The 18,164-nt window shown below is 39.8% G+C and overlaps 1 long non-coding RNA gene across 1 annotated transcript; it reads left to right on the top strand.

The window, feature by feature from the left end:
* Nucleotides 1–1,672: 1,672 nt before the first annotated feature.
* LOC144616043 (uncharacterized) lies at nucleotides 1,673–17,001 on the top strand. The gene is made up of 3 exons (XR_013554913.2): nucleotides 1,673–1,802; nucleotides 15,645–15,702; nucleotides 16,569–17,001. It is a non-coding gene; the product is annotated as an uncharacterized LOC144616043 (long non-coding RNA).
* The last annotated feature ends 1,163 nt before the right edge of the window (nucleotides 17,002–18,164 follow it).

Below are 18,164 nucleotides of genomic sequence, written 5' to 3'. Positions count from 1 at the left end.
AGCCCGCAGCCTCATGTCCGGCAATGACAAATAAATGGCATCCATGCCAGACCCTCTGAGTGACCTGCTGGGGAACTGAGAGCAAACTGATTTGGAATTAATAGTTCCTTCATCAGAACATCTGGAGATGCCATCTTGTGATACTTCAAGATCATAGCACAGTGTTTCTTTTATCAAAGGCCACAGAATCTTAGGTCTGGATGGATTAACTAGTCTCTGCATGGTGGCATCTTTAGATGCCTTCTCCCCGAAGGAATAAATCCTAGGACTCCTAATTCTGGGTGAGCACCTGGCTTACTTGATGTATGGATGATTTAGAGCTGTTCAGAAACAGGAACTTCAGAATTGAACATAATGGTGGTACAAGTGCCTGTGTCTGATTTTTTTTATTGAGTCTAATTAATTTAAATTTGTTTTATATTTCAATAATAAGAATTTCCCTATTTCATGCTGGAGAATAAGTGTTACCACTTCAGTCAACCAGTGAATCAGAGGACACTTATCAGCCCCTTTTCCTAAAAAGAAAGGTGAAGTAAAGAAAGGCATTTTTATAATTAAAAATCACAGCAAACACTAATTTGGAATTTTAGTGGATTCCGTTGAATTGGGCTCTATTTGAGACCACAAAATCCTGTGTGTGTGTCTTTATGTGTATTATGTGTGTTTATGTGTATTATGTGTGTCTTTCAGTTCCCTTAAGCACTTTATGCCTTTAGTTCCTAAAAATTCCATCAAAAGGCTGCATTAGCAGTTGGGAGAATATGGAAGGAGAATGTGTCTTAGGTTTGGAGGAGTTTACCTTCTCGTAGGTGAACCAAAGAAGCCCACACGGGACAATTAACAACTAGTGGGAGAGGGATTAATCCAGTGTTCAACCATGTTTTGTAGACCATGTGGCAATTTGCTATGTCAGTAAGAGGAGGAGATGAGAGGGAGATGGAGTAGCCAAGGAAGATTTCCTGGGAAAGTTGGGGCCTTATTCAGCCTTGGAAAATGGGTAACATTTTAGAGTCAAACATAAAGGACTTGCAGTTTAGGAAAGAATAGCAGTAAGAGAGGAGCCGTAGAAGTGAGAATGAGCTGGCCATGTTACGAAAGCCATGTCCCTTGGGACAAAGGCTGGCCTGACTTTACAGAGTATATACCCTGGACCGCACAGGAAAATAGAGATGGGATGCAGTGTGGAATGAGTTTATGGAGGACCTGGAATGCTTGACCAGGGGGAAAGAGGGAACTTTAGAATGTTTTTGAGAAGAGAACGCTTTCTAATGTCAAATTCTCCAAAATGGTCTGGAAAGTTTTAATAACTAATGAATGTCCTGTCTCTGGAAGTATATACACATAAGGCAGATGACAACTTAAAGACAGTTTAGGGCTGATTCAGATATCAGCAAGCTGATTGAAGATATTTAATGTCTTATTAGCTGCAAGCTTATTTGGGGGGGGGTCAATAAAATATATACCTATATACAAAATTTGTGTCTGTATCTCTCTGTCTATTTCTATATATCTCATTGACAGTGGCTTAAATGCACAAGAGTTTATTTTTCCTCCTGTTGTAAGAAGTCTGTAGTGAAGGAGCTGTTGGTATCTGTTCAGTAGCTTGACAAAAGCCATTTGTAGTGTTTAAAGGACTCAGGTACCATTTCTCTCTTTCTTGCTGCCTCAGGGTCGCCAGATGCCTCTTGCAACTCAGCCATCAAATGCTTGCTCAAGGAAGAAAGGAGAAGGAAAGGGGAGGTACCAGCTATATCTTTTCCTTTTCATCAGGAGAAGCAAAAGCTCTCTCAGAGCCCTGGCAGGTATCTCTTGTATCTCACTGGTCAAAATTCTATCACATTTGTCACCTCTACCTGCAAGACACTTGATTTCCCAGTGCCCCTTTCCTCCTGTCTGCACATTGCCACTGCAGGTAGGATCTGCGTTCAGTCTCCAAGGAAGAAGGAGTAACGAAAACTGCGAAGTAACTAAGAGTCTTGCATAAGGACCCTTCCAACGTGAACAGTCTATATATCTTATAACCCATTTATGAGTCATTTCCTATTCTGCTTGTAAACTTGTTTAGTTTTTCTCCAGTCCCAAGCCAAAAACACACATCAAAACTTTTTTCCTTATCTATTTCACAGATATCACTTTCCTTTCCTTGATCTTTGAACTTCTTTAAAAAGTTGTCTACACCTAACATTTCACTTTCTCGCTACCTCTATCACATCGCTTCATCTGATTCCAAACCATTGGTAATTTGATCGTTGTACTCACACTGTTCTTGTGTTTGGCACTACACTTCTAATCACTAAACCAACAGCTCCCCACCACCAAGTCTTCATCCTTCTTTATCTTGAAGGGTTTGACACTATTTACCACCCTTTTTTGGAAACTCTCTTCCTTTTTATCTTATGTATGTGACACTATTCTGGTTCCTTCCTATCTTTTTGATTATTCCTATCTTTGGTTCATTCGCTCAACAAATACTTAGTGTCTGCTGTATTCTTGACACTTGACTTGGTGTTGAGAATGCAAAAATTAAATAAAACGGCCCCCGTCTTCTGAAAACTTAGCTGGAGGGATAGGAATACTGTCACTTAAGAAACCTTAAGATAATTTTGATAGGTTGCAAAAGGCAGAGGTGCTAGGAGGAGGAGATGATGCTTGAACTGAGATTTGAAAGTTAAGTTGGTGGTTTTCCAGGGTTATTTCAGCTAGGATATTCCAGGCAGAGGAAGTTTCAAGAGCACAGAAATGGGAGAAGCCTTTCCTCTGAGATCCTTATTCAACATCATACCAATCATTTTCTCCAATTATTCTTCAGCTAACTCACTGTAGCCATGCATTTTTACTTATTTACTAGGAGCTCCAAAAATGACTTTCCTAATCTAAACTTCTCTATGAAATTTCAGACTCCCATTTTTTATAGACTTGTGGCTATGCTGTTGGCATCACAAATTCTGCGCATCTGAGATGAAACTGATCATCCCCCCACTCCCATCTTATTCTGGGTTTCCATTCTTCTATGAAGGTGGCGTTATTGTTTCAGCCATCCAGGTTTCCCATCTCACCTCTCTCTGACCACTGTGTCTAACCCACTGCTAAGTCACATAGAGATTATTTCTTTGATCACTCTTCCATCTGTCCTCCTTATTTTTATTGCAAGCTCTTTCATTAAGTTACTCATTTATTCTAATCTAGACTAGTTTGATAGTCTCCCAAATGGCTCCCCGTTCCTCTTCATTCCACCTGTATTTGATGTTTTTTTGTTTGTTTGCTTTTGTTTTTGCTATATAACAGGCTAGCACAAATTTAGGGACTTAAAACAACACCCATTTATTATCTCACAGTTCTGTGAGTCAGAAGTCCAGGTGGGATCACCTGCCTTCTCTGCTCAGGGTCTCACATTCAAGATGTTGGGTAGGTGGTGTTCCTATTTGAACACTCTAAGAAAGAATTCTTGTCCAAGCTCATTCACATGTTAGCAGAATTCAGTTTGTTACAGTTTCAGAACTGAGGTCTCATCATCTTGCTGGTTATTACCAGGGCTTGTTACCAGCTTTCAGAGGCCACCTGCCATTTCTGCCATGTGGTCCCCTCTATCTTCAAGCCACCAGTGGATAGGATCTTATATAGTACATATAGTACTTCTAATCTCTTTCTCCAGAAAGATATCCCATCCTTTTAAGGGACCTGCCTGAGCTCAGGCCCACTGGGGATAACCTCCCTTCCTCAAACTCAATTTTGCCACATAACATAAGCTAATTACCAGAGTGATAGTCCATCATGTCCATAGTTTCCTTGTGCAGAAGATGGAGGCAATTATGCAAATGACTAAGAGTCATTTTAGACTCCTGCCTACCATAGCAATCATGTAAATACTGCCACTAGATTTATCTTCCTAAAACTTAGTTCAGTGGTATTTTAAGCTTTCTGAAAAAGCAATAAGTAGTTACTCATTACCAATTAGATTTAAACAAGACAAAATCTCAGTTTAGTATTCGTAGCCTTCCATAATCTGTCCTCAACCTAGTTTTCTTATGTATCTCTACTCTTTCACAATACTAGATGGTCCTTTTCTGCTTTCCCCACTTGTTATTTTCCTATGCCTGGTTTGTGCTCCTCAAAACCCATCTGAAAATGCCACCTTCTTTTATGAAGTGAGTCCTAATCAGTCCAACGTCTTGTGAACTGCATTTAGTACTTCTCATAGCACTTGAGAGACTCTGTCATGTGCTACTATTGTTTACTTTATAAAGAAATGGCTGCTTCTCTAGTAAAACCCAGCTCCTTCAGGGTTGGCAGTAATGGGAGAAAATCCACCTGGGAAGAAGGGCTGGACTCTTATCTAACTCTTCATCCTCGGAGATTTTCCATCTGTCTGAGCCTTCTGTGGCTGATTCCATTTTTTCCTACCGCACTTCACTAAAGGATTCTGCTACTCTTTTCTCACTTATTTTGGCCAAGTTTTTGCACACAGCTCATCCTTACTTTTTGATTTTTGTCACATAGCTGAGGCAAGCCTAGATCTTGCAAACAACAATTGAATAAAGGTTCATGGAAATCAACATGAGGAAATCAACACGCAACCCCACAGTCTGGCTTACACTACATTTTTGCTCTTGGTTTTCTGCTTTTTGGGTCTTTTTCTTCCTGGCTCCTGTCCTATCATTATTTTGCTAACAGTTTTTTAACTGAACATCCTCTATGGACCAGAAATTCTTTCAGGTGCGGGAGATAAAGCTGGGAACAAAGTGCTTGTATTGTTTGTTTGTTTGTTTGTTTGTTTTTTAAAGAAAATCTAGGGTTAATACAGTAAGACCCAGAGAGGGAGAGGCAGGTGCTTTCTCTGTCATTTGTTCATAAATATTCATTGAGCGTACATCATAAGTCATTCACTATTCTAGAAGCTGGAGATATAGCCATCCAAAAGACTTTAAAATCCCTACCCTTGTGGAGTTTCTATTCCAAGAGAAATGGACAATAAACCCAAACCAAAAAAATATATAAGAATTTCACAGAATTACCATGAAGATAATAAAACAAAGTGGTAGGATCAAGAATGGTGTGGATATGGGGAAGGGAATGTTGGCAGGGGTGGTGTTCCAGGATGGTGAGGTGGTCAAGAGAGGCCTTTCTGAGGATCCAACATTTGAACTGAGACCTGAATGATAGCAAAGTCAGCCTTAAGATGGACTGGAAGGAAAATGTTCCAGATCCTAGGAAAAAAATGAAACGGAGAGCCTGCTGAGCCCTGTCCTATGATTGAGGATCTCCCACTTTCTTAATTGAAAATAATTAGACACCCAAAGGGTTTTACTTAAAGCCTTGGCCCTGTTCTCTATCCTAAATAAGAAAATCAGACCGGAATCTAGGGCATAGACTTGGGATTACGAAGAGGTGGAAGCAACACATTGATCTTATTTCTTATTGGATGCAAGAACCTGGGAAACAGGGACAATCATTCATCTACCCCCATTGCCTTCCCCTAATATCCTTATACCTCATTATATGCTTAACAAATAATTGTGGGACTGAATCCAATTGAATAGCGAGTGATAAGATGGAGGGGTGTTATATCAAATATCTCCCACCAAGAAGATTTGTAGTCCTATATAAATATACAGACTAAAAAATGTTTATCTTCCTATAATATGAAATGATTTGACTTTAGTCTTCACCTCCTTCCTTTTTTTCTGTATTCTTTTAACTGTTTCTCAACTTTTCAAGACATTTTTTTAAAACGTTAATGATATTAAAATTAAAGATGACTAAACAAATATAATAAGGAATAGGAATCAGCTCCTTGAGGGCAGAAACTGTATTTTATGTATTTTCATATTAGCTGTAATCATAACAAATAAATAAACAAAACCAAAATTGGTGTCTGGGGTATATCTTCTCAGCCTTCCTTTTTCTATGCCTAGAGCATAGAATATTTGCCTATGTTAATTATATCTCTATAATCATGCAGTATTTTGACCTTTCCTGTTTAACTGAAAAGGAATTCTATTGTGAGCGACTGGATTTCTTTTTTATGCTATTTTATACTCTGCCTCCTAATTAACATATCAGAACACACACACACACACAGACACACACACACACTAAGATTATATAACTAAATGACATGCCTAGTCATATATCCTCTTGTGTTACTCAATGCCACCTATACTGAAAATTTGTACTGATAATGGTGCTGTGAGAATTTATAACTACACCTACCCTGCCCCCATCCCAACCCACCAAAATGAAAAGGATTTTTAGGGATTGTACTTATAACAACTGCTATTCTTCTCCTGGTAGAACGTTTTGTGTCTTGCTTACATGACAGCCTGAGAAATGTTGCAAGCCCACCTTGCAGGCTGTTCTTCCACTGTATGTTAATTTAGCCCTTGTGATTTGATGGCTGCAGTGTCTCCCCAGGTGATGTTCAGATGTTCTCCCCATGTTGTCAGATTCTTGTCTTTTGGGAAAAAATTATTACTTTAAAAATGTCTTTTCTTCTTACAATTCATCTCTCCTTTCTGTCCCGCTGTTTTGGCGATCCCTTCCTGAGTTGGGTTTCTAAAAGCCTAACACTGAAATTATTCTGTGACGAAGCAATTGTGCCATACATAATTCCATTCCTATTTCCATAGCATTTTTCCAGGTAATCATGTCTCCCAACTCCATTAAATGCAATGTTGAAGCACATGTGGTTCCCTGTTTTCCTCTCTCTGCCTTTTGCTGTCAAGGTCAAACCCCTCTCTACCTTCTCCCACTTTCCTATTCTACTTCCTTTTGTTCCTCTTCCTTCCCACCAACGCTTCCCCTAAATACAGCCCAGGAGATGGCTGGCAATGGGACTGTGGACTGAAGAGGTTACTGACCATCCAGTAACCTGGAACTGAAAGGCACAAGAGGGAGGTGATCTCATTTGTTACCTCAGCAACCCGGGGACCCAATCATTGCCATGGTTGCAAGCATCTGCCTTTTCACCCTGAAGGTTTCCAGGTGTAGCTGCTCAGATGACCCATGTAAAACCTTAACAAGATCAATTCAAGTTGTTTAGGCATGGTGACGACTGCTTTAAAAATATGGACAGATGGGGGTGTAGAAATGATAAATATCACCACTGGGAACTAATTTTATTCTTTACTTTTGCTTCAGGATTTCCAGGTGTTTTTCTGTCGTTTCTTCCTTGAGGGAAGTCATTTTAAACTGCCCCTGGATATCTGCCCACAGAAAAGCAAACAGCTTGCTTTGACCACAAATGATCACCACCAACTCCTCCACCCTGTTTTTCAATTTTTGAACTCTAGGGTAAATACTTGCCTTATAAAATTAAGAGCTAGATAACTCTGGCAAGGAGCCAGGTCCTGCGAACCAAATCTTTTACTGGCAATGAAGAGTGATTGCATCAATGCTATGTAAATATTTCAAGTATCTGTGTTGTCAATCCTAGTGACTACTGCTGAGCTGTGAACAGAGCAGGAGTATCTGGACGGTGCTAGGTGACCCGAGTAGAATTTGGCTGAGCAGGAATTCAGATTGAATGGAAGCTGACAGACCCTAAGCTCTGTGAGACCAAGGGTGACTGCTTTTCCAGTTTTGTAATCCCCACATTTACACTAAGTATGCGGCACATTTTCATCCAAGTACATATTTTGGAGGAAATGCACATAATTAAAAAGGGATTTGTGATTACCTTTGCAGCTAGGTCAGTATATATCTTTGAATTCTAAGGAACTGACGAGGAACAGCCTCAAGAATCTGTTGCTGTCCTCTGGCGGTTGTTCTTGCTTCAAAAGACTCTGGTGCAAATTTCCTCCTAATATGACACACAACTAAAACCCAATGTTTAGTCTCTTCAGATCAGTAAATTCCAGATTTTAATGTTTTCATAAAGCCTTCCTAAATGACTCAAGACCATTATTACTTGACACATAAACATATGAGAAGTGAACTGACCACATAAGGTGGGCATTGGTGTACATTTGCATCTCTATGTCAAACACAGCTTCTTACGGCTGGGATAACTCTTTGCCTACAGTAGGTATTCATTAAATATCCTTTAGAAGAGCAGCTGAAAGAAGAACACATAGAATCAGTGACATCCTAATGCTGTCACCTAGGATGGCAGAAAGATGCAAAGAGAGGCTTCCTTTTTTTTTTTTTAAACCCGGGCATAGTCTATTATTATGTCTCTGCAGCCTCAGCAGAGTTGTACAGAGGAACTTCAAGTTGATAGAAATTTGTTTCCTTTTTGGGGCGCCTGGGTGGCTCAGTCAGTTAATGGTCCAACTTCAGCTCAGGTCATGATCTCGTGGTTCGTGAGTTGGAGCCCCACGTCGGGCTCTGTGCTGGCAGCTCAGAGCCTGGAGCCTGCTTCGGATTCTGTGTCTCCTTCTCTTTCTGCCCCTCCTCTGCTCCTGCTCTGTTTTTCTCTCTCAAAAGTAAACATTAAAAAGATAAAAAACGAAGAAATTTGTTTCTGTTTTAGATAGTGGAAACACGGTACTAATTATCTTTCAGTGGTGTAATTGGGAGGGGAAAAACGTTCAATATTTTTCTCTGTGCATTCAGACCTTATACATAATGTGTGGTTGCCTTCTCTAGAGCTTTGAAATGATGCATGTCATAAAATACAGGCAAGTGATTATATAGCAAACCTCATGTCCTAAGTTCCTAGTTCCCGCTTTCCTCTTGAGTCACGTGTAATAGACTGGCTATGTGAAATTACAGAAAATCAGATTAAGTCCTAATGAAGAGCAATGGCAACCAGGAATTTGCTGGTGGTTTCAAATTGTTCCCTTTCCCCACTTCAGGTTGGAAGAGATCTTGAGTGTTGTTGAACTTGGAAATGCTGTGGAAAATGTCATCCTGCTAGGTGAAAGAGATCCCACCTGGTGGCAGTTTGGATTGTATTCTCAGCACATGTCAGGAGACAGTACACTTGCTAACAATACTTGGGCACAACGAATGTAGTTATAAAATGCTCAGGCAGGACCCCCTCGGTCCTGATGTCAGGTAGTTTTGGGCACAAAGATGACTCTTTCGTTTTTATTTCTGTCCTTATGACAAAGTAAAACCTCAGTGTACTGGTTGATGTAGTAGGACAGGAGGCTTCTCTCTGGGGATGGAGAGTACAGGGGGAAACGGCCCCCCCAGTAGTCGGCTTTGTGAGCTCTGAGAACAGACTCTTCATCAGCGAGTTAAAGAGCTCCTTTCTTTGGACTCTTGAAATTCAGCCAGTTTTCAAGATCCCCCTAATAAAAGGTAGATATTCCTGAGAAGGCTAACACCTTGAGCATTATCAACTGGTGTCAGTTAACACTTTGAGGGAGGCTTTGGAGAATTGCTCAAAGTTGGTAGAGAAAGAAAGAGAAAATGGAACCAGCACCTGGGATGAAGTATTGCCTCCCTGACTCTGTCATCCAGGATCAGCCCTGCTTTAGTCTCCAGAACAAGTGGACTTCTGTCTTACCTCAGTGGCCTTGGGGAAGTCATTCAACCAAGCTAGTTTCTAGTTTAACTGTTAATTGGAGAGAGTGATTATTCTTTATCTCATGAAGGGTGTTTGGAGAATTTATGGTCTATAAAACATTTGCCATTTTCGGTGTGAGGAAGTTCATAAGTACAAAGTGTTATTATTAGTTTTATTATAGGATTGGAAGGGAGAGCCAAGTAGCACCTCAGAGTAATATTCTGTGGAAATATTTCTCTTTACTTCTGCAGACAGGAGGCCTTTTGTATCTATTTTCCATGTTATGGTAGAAGTCCTGCTAAATACTGATGAGTGTAGATTAAGTCCTGATCTAGAGGAGATGTTGTTGGCATTTATTACCTAACACAGGTGTTTTATGGTGTTCCTTATCAGGGAGTAATAATGGCCAAATGCATTACTGAGCCCTGCTCAAAGTCAGTCTTGAGAGGAGTTTTTAAAAATCCTGTGAAAAAAGTGGGAAGGCCTTCTCTTCCACACCCACAGTCATACAATTTTCCTAGTGCACAATGGCAGGCCTCACTCATATTCCTGCCAGTTTAGAACAATCGCTTACTTACATTCTCTAGCTCTTTCCACACACGGAAATAGGACAACAATATCCAAGGGTGGCCTGGGGTCTTCAAGCTCCAGGAATCTATAGTGACTGTTCAGAGCCTAACATCTTTAACATTTGAACTCTTCAGTCCAGAATTTCAGGGCCTCTTTCAACAGCATCATTTCTATTTACATTTTTCCATAATCTCAACACACCTAACCATTTTGTAGCAAATGGCCTGCCTTTGTGTAAACTCTATGACTGTAAGGACAGTTATGGCCTCAGAACCGTGAAAAGCATCTGGTTCACAGTAGCTGTTCAGTAAAGAGTTATTGAATGCATGAATAAATGATTTAAATCCTGAAATACTTTTCTTCATTCTCTCTCGTAATCTGTGTTCCTTGAATTGTCAGAATCTGGCTCAAAACCTAATTCATTCAGGCGACCTTTTAACTCAGTGTGATACATCTTTGGACATGCACTGCATGTATAATACTATGTCCTCCTTGACTGAGCCCACCTGATTATATATGCCATTCTACTTATTGATTTTTCACTTTTTTATTCGTTAAACATGTTTATTTATTTATTTTGAGAGAGGGAATGAGAGCACCCCCACTTGTGCGCAAGCAGGGGAGGGGCAGAGAGGGAGAGGGAGAGGGAGAATCCCAAGCAGGCCCCACACTGTCAGCGCAGAGCCTGACAAACGATGAGATCATGATCTGAGCCAAAGCCAAGAGTCAGATGCTTAACCGACTGGGCCACCCAGGCACCCCGGTTTGTCCTCCTATTTCGACTCCATACTTAAGTTTGAATTTAATTCCCCCAAGCTGTTGTTTTATAAAAGCAAGTGTTTTATTTATGTGTAAGGAATTCCTTATATGTCAGAGAATGGGCCTCAGCGTCAGAAGCCAGCCTTGTTCTTTTGCCTATCCAATTGGGATTTTGAGGTAATTTGCTGGACCTCCCTAAGCCTTAGTTCCTCTCTATATTACACATACACACATTTGTACGTAATATTACTAAAATACATGGAGGATTAAATTAATAAAACCATTCTCTCAAATCTCTAATGTTCCTTGGGAGTGGAAGCGGGTTGCTAAGTGATTTCTGCAAAGATTTGTGCACAGAGGGTATAGTATTATTGGGGAGAAACAAGGTTAGGAGAGGATCTTTGTAAAATGTATCTTGTGGTCCTGAATGAAAACTTTAAAGAATGTCTTAATGTTTTCTTTTTGTTTTAATTCTTGTTTTGTGGACTCTTTTACAAAACCTGGTATCCTTAGCATAGTGTTTTCGAGGCATATATATGGCATAGCATGTATTCAGTACTTCATTCTTTTTCATTGCCAGGTAAGATCCCTTACATGGATATACCACATTTTGTGTATTCCTTCACTTGCTGATGGACATTTGGGTTGTTTTTATATTTTCATTATTACAAAATAGAACTGCTATGAACATTTGTGTACCAGTTTTACCTTGCAGTTTATGATTTCCATTTATAGGAAGTACCTAGACAGGCATGTCCATGGAGACAGAAAGCAGATTAAGGGTTGTCAGGGCTTGGGAAGAGTGATGGCTTAATGGGTATGGGATTCTGTTTGGGGTGACACAAAGATTCCGCAAGTAGCTAATGGTGATGATTGCACAGTGGTGTGTAATTTTAGATTGGTTTAAGCGGTAAATGTTATGTTATGTGTACTTCACCATACATAACCACAGCCTAGTGTAGTGCAAAGTTAACATAGTTTGACTTGTTATTGACTGGATAACTTATGCCAACAATAATTGGAAGGGTCCTGTAAATCTGTGTAACACTAATATTCCCTTTCACCATGCAATCTGCTGCAGGGAAGAGATACTTTAATTAGGGTGACCAACTTGTGTTGGTTGGCTCAAGTCTATCCTGACTTTAGGGCTGAAATGTCCATGTCCCACACAATCTCTCTGTCCTGAGCAAACCAGGGTGGTTGGTCACTGGATTAGAGTTCTCTAGAGAAATACAACCAATAGGACGCACACGCACACACACATACAGATAGATATCATCTGTAGATCTATCAAGAGATTGATCTATCGAGAGATTTCTCTTAAACATCATACCTGGTTCAGTGTAGGACTCAGTTAGCATTTAGTATATGGTGGCTACAGAGACGGTAACAGAGTCTAAGCAATTACCACACACTGAGCACTTTCACAGGCTAAGTATCGCGCTAGTCACTTTAATCCCCATAACCACCTGATTATCTTGTGATTGTTAGTGCCCCCACTTAATCAGTGAGATAACCAGACTTGGGGAGGTGGTTAACTGAGATTCCAAGGTCAAACAACTAGTAAATGGAAGAAGTAGAGTTTGAACCCAGCCACTATGTTCCTAATCCTTCTAGCGCATTGGCTATATGGAAAAACGAGTAGAGGTTAAAGTCTCTAGATGAAGCTCATTTTGAATAATTATTGAACCTGTTATTCCCTAACTGGAAGGCCTTGGTCAAATTATTTAAGTTTGCTAGGTCTCTATTTCCCTATTAAATAGGAGTAACAGTCATTATAGTCAATCCTCATCATTTGCAGATTCTGTACGTGCAAATTCACCTGCTTGCTAATATTTATTTGTATCCTTAAAATCATTTTTTGGCACCTGTGCAGTCATTCATGGATGTGTGCAGAGTGGTGACAAATGTGATGTGTCCAGTGTGCACATTTCCAGCTGAAGTGGGACAAGGAGACACTCTGCCTTCTCATTTCAGCTTTCATACTGAAAACAGGTGTCCTTTTCAGTCTGTTTGATGCCATGTTCTTTTCACATTTTTATGCTTCTTTGTTGGTGATTTTGCCTCTACTATGGCCCCCAAGCATAGTGCTCAAGTGCTGTCTAGTGTTCTTCAGCATAAGAAGGCTTGAGGTGACTTATGAAGGAAATACAGGAGTTATATAAACTTTATCAGGCATGAGTTATGCTTGATTGTTGGCCATGAGTTCAGTGTTAATAAATCAACAATTTATAGAAGATAAGGTGTCTTTAAATAGAAATATACATAAAACACGGCCATGTATCGATTGGTTAATGAAAATAACTGAACAGAAGCTTGCAGGAACAGAACCTTACGTTTCTTTCCCCAGGAGCATTGGTTTTCTATCCTCCAATACAGTGTTTGTGGTGACTTTACAGAAGGTGACTATTGTATAACAAAGAATTGACTCTATTTCTTAAGGTTATTTATAGATTAAATAAGATAATCTAATGTGCTTGACACAAAGTAGAAACTCAGCAAATTGTAATTAGATTTCTCACTCTTTCAAGCTACTGTATCACTTCGTTTTATTTTTTTTTTAAGTTTATTTATTTATTTTGAGAGAGAGAGAGAGAGAGAGAGTAAGAGCAGGGAAGGGACAGAGAGAGAGAGGGAAAGAGAGGATAACAAGCAGGTTCTGCACTGTTAGCACGGAGCCTGATTCTGGGGTTTAAACCCACGAACCGTGAGATCACGACCTGAGCCAAAATTAAGAGTCTGATGCTTAACCGACTGAGCCACTCAGGCGCCCCTCGCTTCATTCTATTTTAAAGATCATTTAGTGCAAATCTTACTAGGTTGTTCCTATACGTCATTTCTAAAAGGTACCTTTGAAAGTACATGGTATAAATGAATACATAAAATAGGTGAAGGCTATTAAGAAGCACAAACTTCCAGTTATAATATAACTAAGACATGGGGATGAAAAGTACAGCAAAGGGAATACAGTCAATGATATTGTAATAACTTTGTATGGTGTCTACCTACACTTACTGTGGTGAGCATTACCTAATGTATATAATTGTCAGATCACTATGCTCCACACCTGAAACTAATATAATATTTATATCAACTCTACCTCAATAAAAAATAAAAATTGAAAGGAAAAATACATGCTATAAGCTGTATCTCAAAGAAAGAGAAGAAAACATTTTTTAGAATGCTATAGTTGGAGGATATATGGCAAAAACTGTTGCCTCTTAGACCTACTGTAAATCCTCATGGGTAGATAAATAGTACCTCATTTTCTTCTTGGTCATCCCCGTGGATCACGAACAGTGTTTAGTACAAAAAGGATGTTTAATAAAGGCCAGTGAAATGAGTGAATGAGTGAATGAATGAATGACTGCTACCCAGGTTCTCAGAGGGGTGTGTGCGTGTGTATTTAGATAAAGCACATTGCTCTTTTTATTCAAGGTACATAGCTAGTGAGTGGAGGGGCAGGTTAGGAAAATACTGTTCTTTCGGATCCAAAGTTATTTACATTTTATCCTTAATCTTTAGCCTCTAACATTAAATGTGGGATCCTTGAGACCTAGTGTGTTCTGACAAGGAGATCTGCTTTATGAAAGGGTGGTGAGTCTGTCCGTAAGTCGATGTCCTTAAGAATAAATAAGGGGTCATTCTCAAATGTGTTTTTCTTCCTCCAACACTTACTTCTTTTTGGTGTAATGAAGGATATCTCCACGAATTGTAAAACAAACCGTTGGCTCTAATGCAGCCTATGTTAACATTAAGGATCTTACTGATGAATTTAAGATAAGTAACACGGAAGCCTAAGAACTACTCTTGACCCCAGTGCCTGGAAAGCTGTGAGTGTTCTGACATGTCTTATCAGTTACCACCGGTTTGAGGAAAAGTTACTGATTTCGTGGTTTTCTATAGTTCTTACAACAACTTAGGTCATTTACACTAAGAAATTATTCTCTATCACGTGGGCTTTCTTAACTGAAAATGTCTCATCATTTTACAATCTTTCCTTCCTCTTTTATCCTCTGTCTCTAATTATTTCCAAGTTCTTCCAGTTCTGTTAAAGGTCTCATCCATTTAAAAATAGTCTCATTGACATCGCTCTAATTCACATTTCTTTGGAGAACGATGTTAATGCAGCTCAGGAAACTCAGGGAACAGTTTCCCAACCTTTCCAATTCTTGATTTTCCTTCTCTTCCATCCAGTTCGTATACACCTAATCCACAGTCTTTCTGCAGTATGAATTGATTCTGCCTTTCCTCTGATAAAAACACATTTAGTGGTTCCTTGTCATCCATTTGATGAAGGATGAAAGGTCCAGGTAACTCAGGGTATAACCTTTAGGGGAGTCTCATGAACACGTTTCTATGAGCTGGCCATAAAGCTTACGCTCTATCCCTTCTTTGCTCATGGTTCTATCCCAGGATCCAGCAGGGCCTGGGGCATAAGGAAACACTCATGCACTGTTTTTGATTGAACAAATCAATTAAAAAACAGGTTTTTAAATTCTATTTGACTTGGGTTTAACTTCTAAATGAAATATGTAGTTCTAGGACACTTCGTGTCAAGGTACTGGAGTCACATATGGAGGTACTTTAAGTCTAAAGGAGACAGGAAGGTAGGAATTTAGATCCAGCTCTGCTTCCCGGACAACCTACAGCACAGTCAAGTTTCCTGAACTTTTTGCCGTCATACATTAAGTTGCCCCGAAATAGCAATGGTGCATGGATGACTGAGTCCATGAATATATCTAGTTTTTTGTTTGGTTGCTTTTAGTTGTTGTTTTTACTTATATTCCAGTATGGCTGAAGTGGGGAAAGGCTGAAACAATGGGAGTATGACTATTTGGTTTCCTCCTATTTCTTCCAGGCCCAGTCCTAGTGAGTCTCCAGTTTTCTCTCCTAACACCATTCAGTGGACACAAAAGGTGAGTGGAAGTCTCTCCACTAAGTATTTCATAAACTCAGCTTTTCCTGCCTCATCTCCATTGCATCTCTAGTGATCCTGCTATTCTGCCCTGTATGTGGGTGCTCTAAGACTTTTATTTCTAAGCCAACTTTTACTATTAGGGGAAGGAGTGGTGGGTGCCTGTCTCACCAGGTGCAGTATCATTTCACATTATGAAGGCGGTATAGATCAGCTTTTCCATATTTGCTTCTATTGGGAAAAGTCTTTCAATCCTCATCAGTTGACTTCTCTACCAGTTAAATTTTGTGAATCCTTCCTTGGGTTTGACAAAGGCTGGGCTCAGCTGTGACTTTTCAAATCAGCTCTCTCGAGATGTCCATGCTGCCCTTTTCTACTTCTTTCTGACCCTTTTGTCCCTGCCCCTCTTCCTTTCCTCCTGTCCTTAGTGTTTGTGTTCTTGCCTAACATCTGCCCTTGGCCCACGGGGCAAGTTCCGCTCTGGGTATTGTCTATTTTTTTTCTTTCTTTCTTTCTTCCTTTCTTTCCTTCTTTCTTTCTTTCTTTCTTTTTTTTTTTTTTGCAACATCTCCCTCAGGGCAATAAACACAAATTTGCATTTCAATAGCAACTCCTGGTTATGTTTAAGAAGTGCCACCCACAAATAATTAATATCTTAACACAAGAAACTCTGTGGTTCCCCTTTCTGATCAGTCTTTCCTCTGCATTCAGAAGTGGGGCTACATCTCTCACACATTGCTTGCCATGAGTGCAAGTGAAGCTTGAAATAGCCATGTTTGACTAATTGTGCTTTTCACACACCTTGCCCTTGTGATGAAGGTTCTTTAGCTCCTGGTTGAAACTGCTCTCGCTCACCTTTTTCCTCAGAGACCACACCTTGTTCCACATAAACCACCTGGTGCTTAACTTACACAGGGAAGCAATGCTGACTCCCTTCTCTCACTTCACATCTGCAGACAAGCCCTGGAAACCATCAAAAGGAAAGATAATTGAAGATTCTCCAACTTCCTTCTGTAGGAATGTTTACATCTCCTTTTTTTCATTCTCCCCTTAACTTCATGCCCACACCTCTAGATACGTAAAGGTAGACTGAGAGGGACAAAATCTGTGTAAACATACCTGTGGCTTTTCATTTTTTTCAAGGAAGTGAAATAAAACTTACTTGTGTACATCATTTGTAAATTCCACAGTATTCCCATTTGAAATTTATAATAGCCCTTTGGGGTAGGAAGGGGCATTAAATTATAATATTATGTCTCTATATATTTCCTGAAGGAAGAAACTGAGGTTTAGAGAGGTAAGGTAATTAATTGCCAATTTGCCAAAAACCAAAAAATTAAAAAGCACACATAACACATATGATTTTGTAATTTCTATCTTTTTATAGCTCAGGATCAAACTCATTATTTATTCATCCGGCTCACATTTCTTGAATTCCTACTATGAGGCTTGGTTTTGGGGTTGGTTGGGGTGGGCTTATGTTAGATCGTGTGGCTTAAAGTTGTTCTGCATATGTCTGAATAAACCTGTCTTCCCCCCCCCCACCCCCCCCTTAATTCTTTGACTCTACTTAAGCACCACACAGTTGGTCCCTGCATCCTATGCCATCTGTCCTTCCATAACTGGAGAACTAGTTTTCTACAAGTGTCAGTTATGATCTTTGTAGCTGTTTACTGTAATGATTCCTTCTCAAGAATTAATGGGTTCTTATTTGTTGGACTCAGATTTTCTTGCTCATACACTTTTCCAGATTATTCCTTGTATTTAGGTTGTCTTTTGGGGAAAAGAAGAAGTCATGTATAATTATTTCCTATCCCATTAAAAATATGGCATATTGACATTTCATTTGCCAACATTTTATTAGACATTAAAAATAGGAAATAAGATACTAAATAAGTATCAATACTTAATAGACAAACCAAAGAAGAGAATAGCAAACATGTCGTTGTTTGTTTGTAATTCTTGAAATACTTGAAATGTATTACTTGTACATGTAATACTTGAAGCAATTTGGTCCTGGTGTAACAGGCAGTTTCATTCATTTAAAAATATTGGAAGGGGCACCTGGGTGGCTCAGTCAGTTGAGCGTCTGACTTTGGCTCAGGTCATGATCTTGCAGTTTGTGGGTTCAAGCCCCGCATTGGCTCTGTGCTGACAGCTTGGAGCCTGAAGCCTGCTTCAGGTTCTATGTCTCCCCCTCTGTCTGCCCCTCTCATGCTCATGCTCTCTCTCTCTCTCTCAATAATAAGTAAACGTTAAAAATTTTTTTAAAAAAATACTGGAGACAAAGGGTGCCTGGGTGGCTTAGTTGGTTGAATATCCTACCCTTGATTTTGGCTCAGGTCATGATCTCGAGGTTATGGTTTATGGGCTCCAGTCCCATGTCAGGCTCTGCACTGGAGCCTGCTTGGGATTCTCTCTCTCACTCTCTCTCTCTCTCTCTGCCCCTTCCTGGCTCGTGCT

Source organism: Panthera onca, chromosome B1 (assembly GCF_046562875.1).
Source record: "Panthera onca isolate mPanOnc1 chromosome B1, mPanOnc1 haplotype 2, whole genome shotgun sequence".
Lineage (NCBI taxonomy): Eukaryota > Metazoa > Chordata > Mammalia > Carnivora > Felidae > Panthera > Panthera onca.
This window is presented reverse-complemented; position numbering and strand designations above follow the sequence as displayed.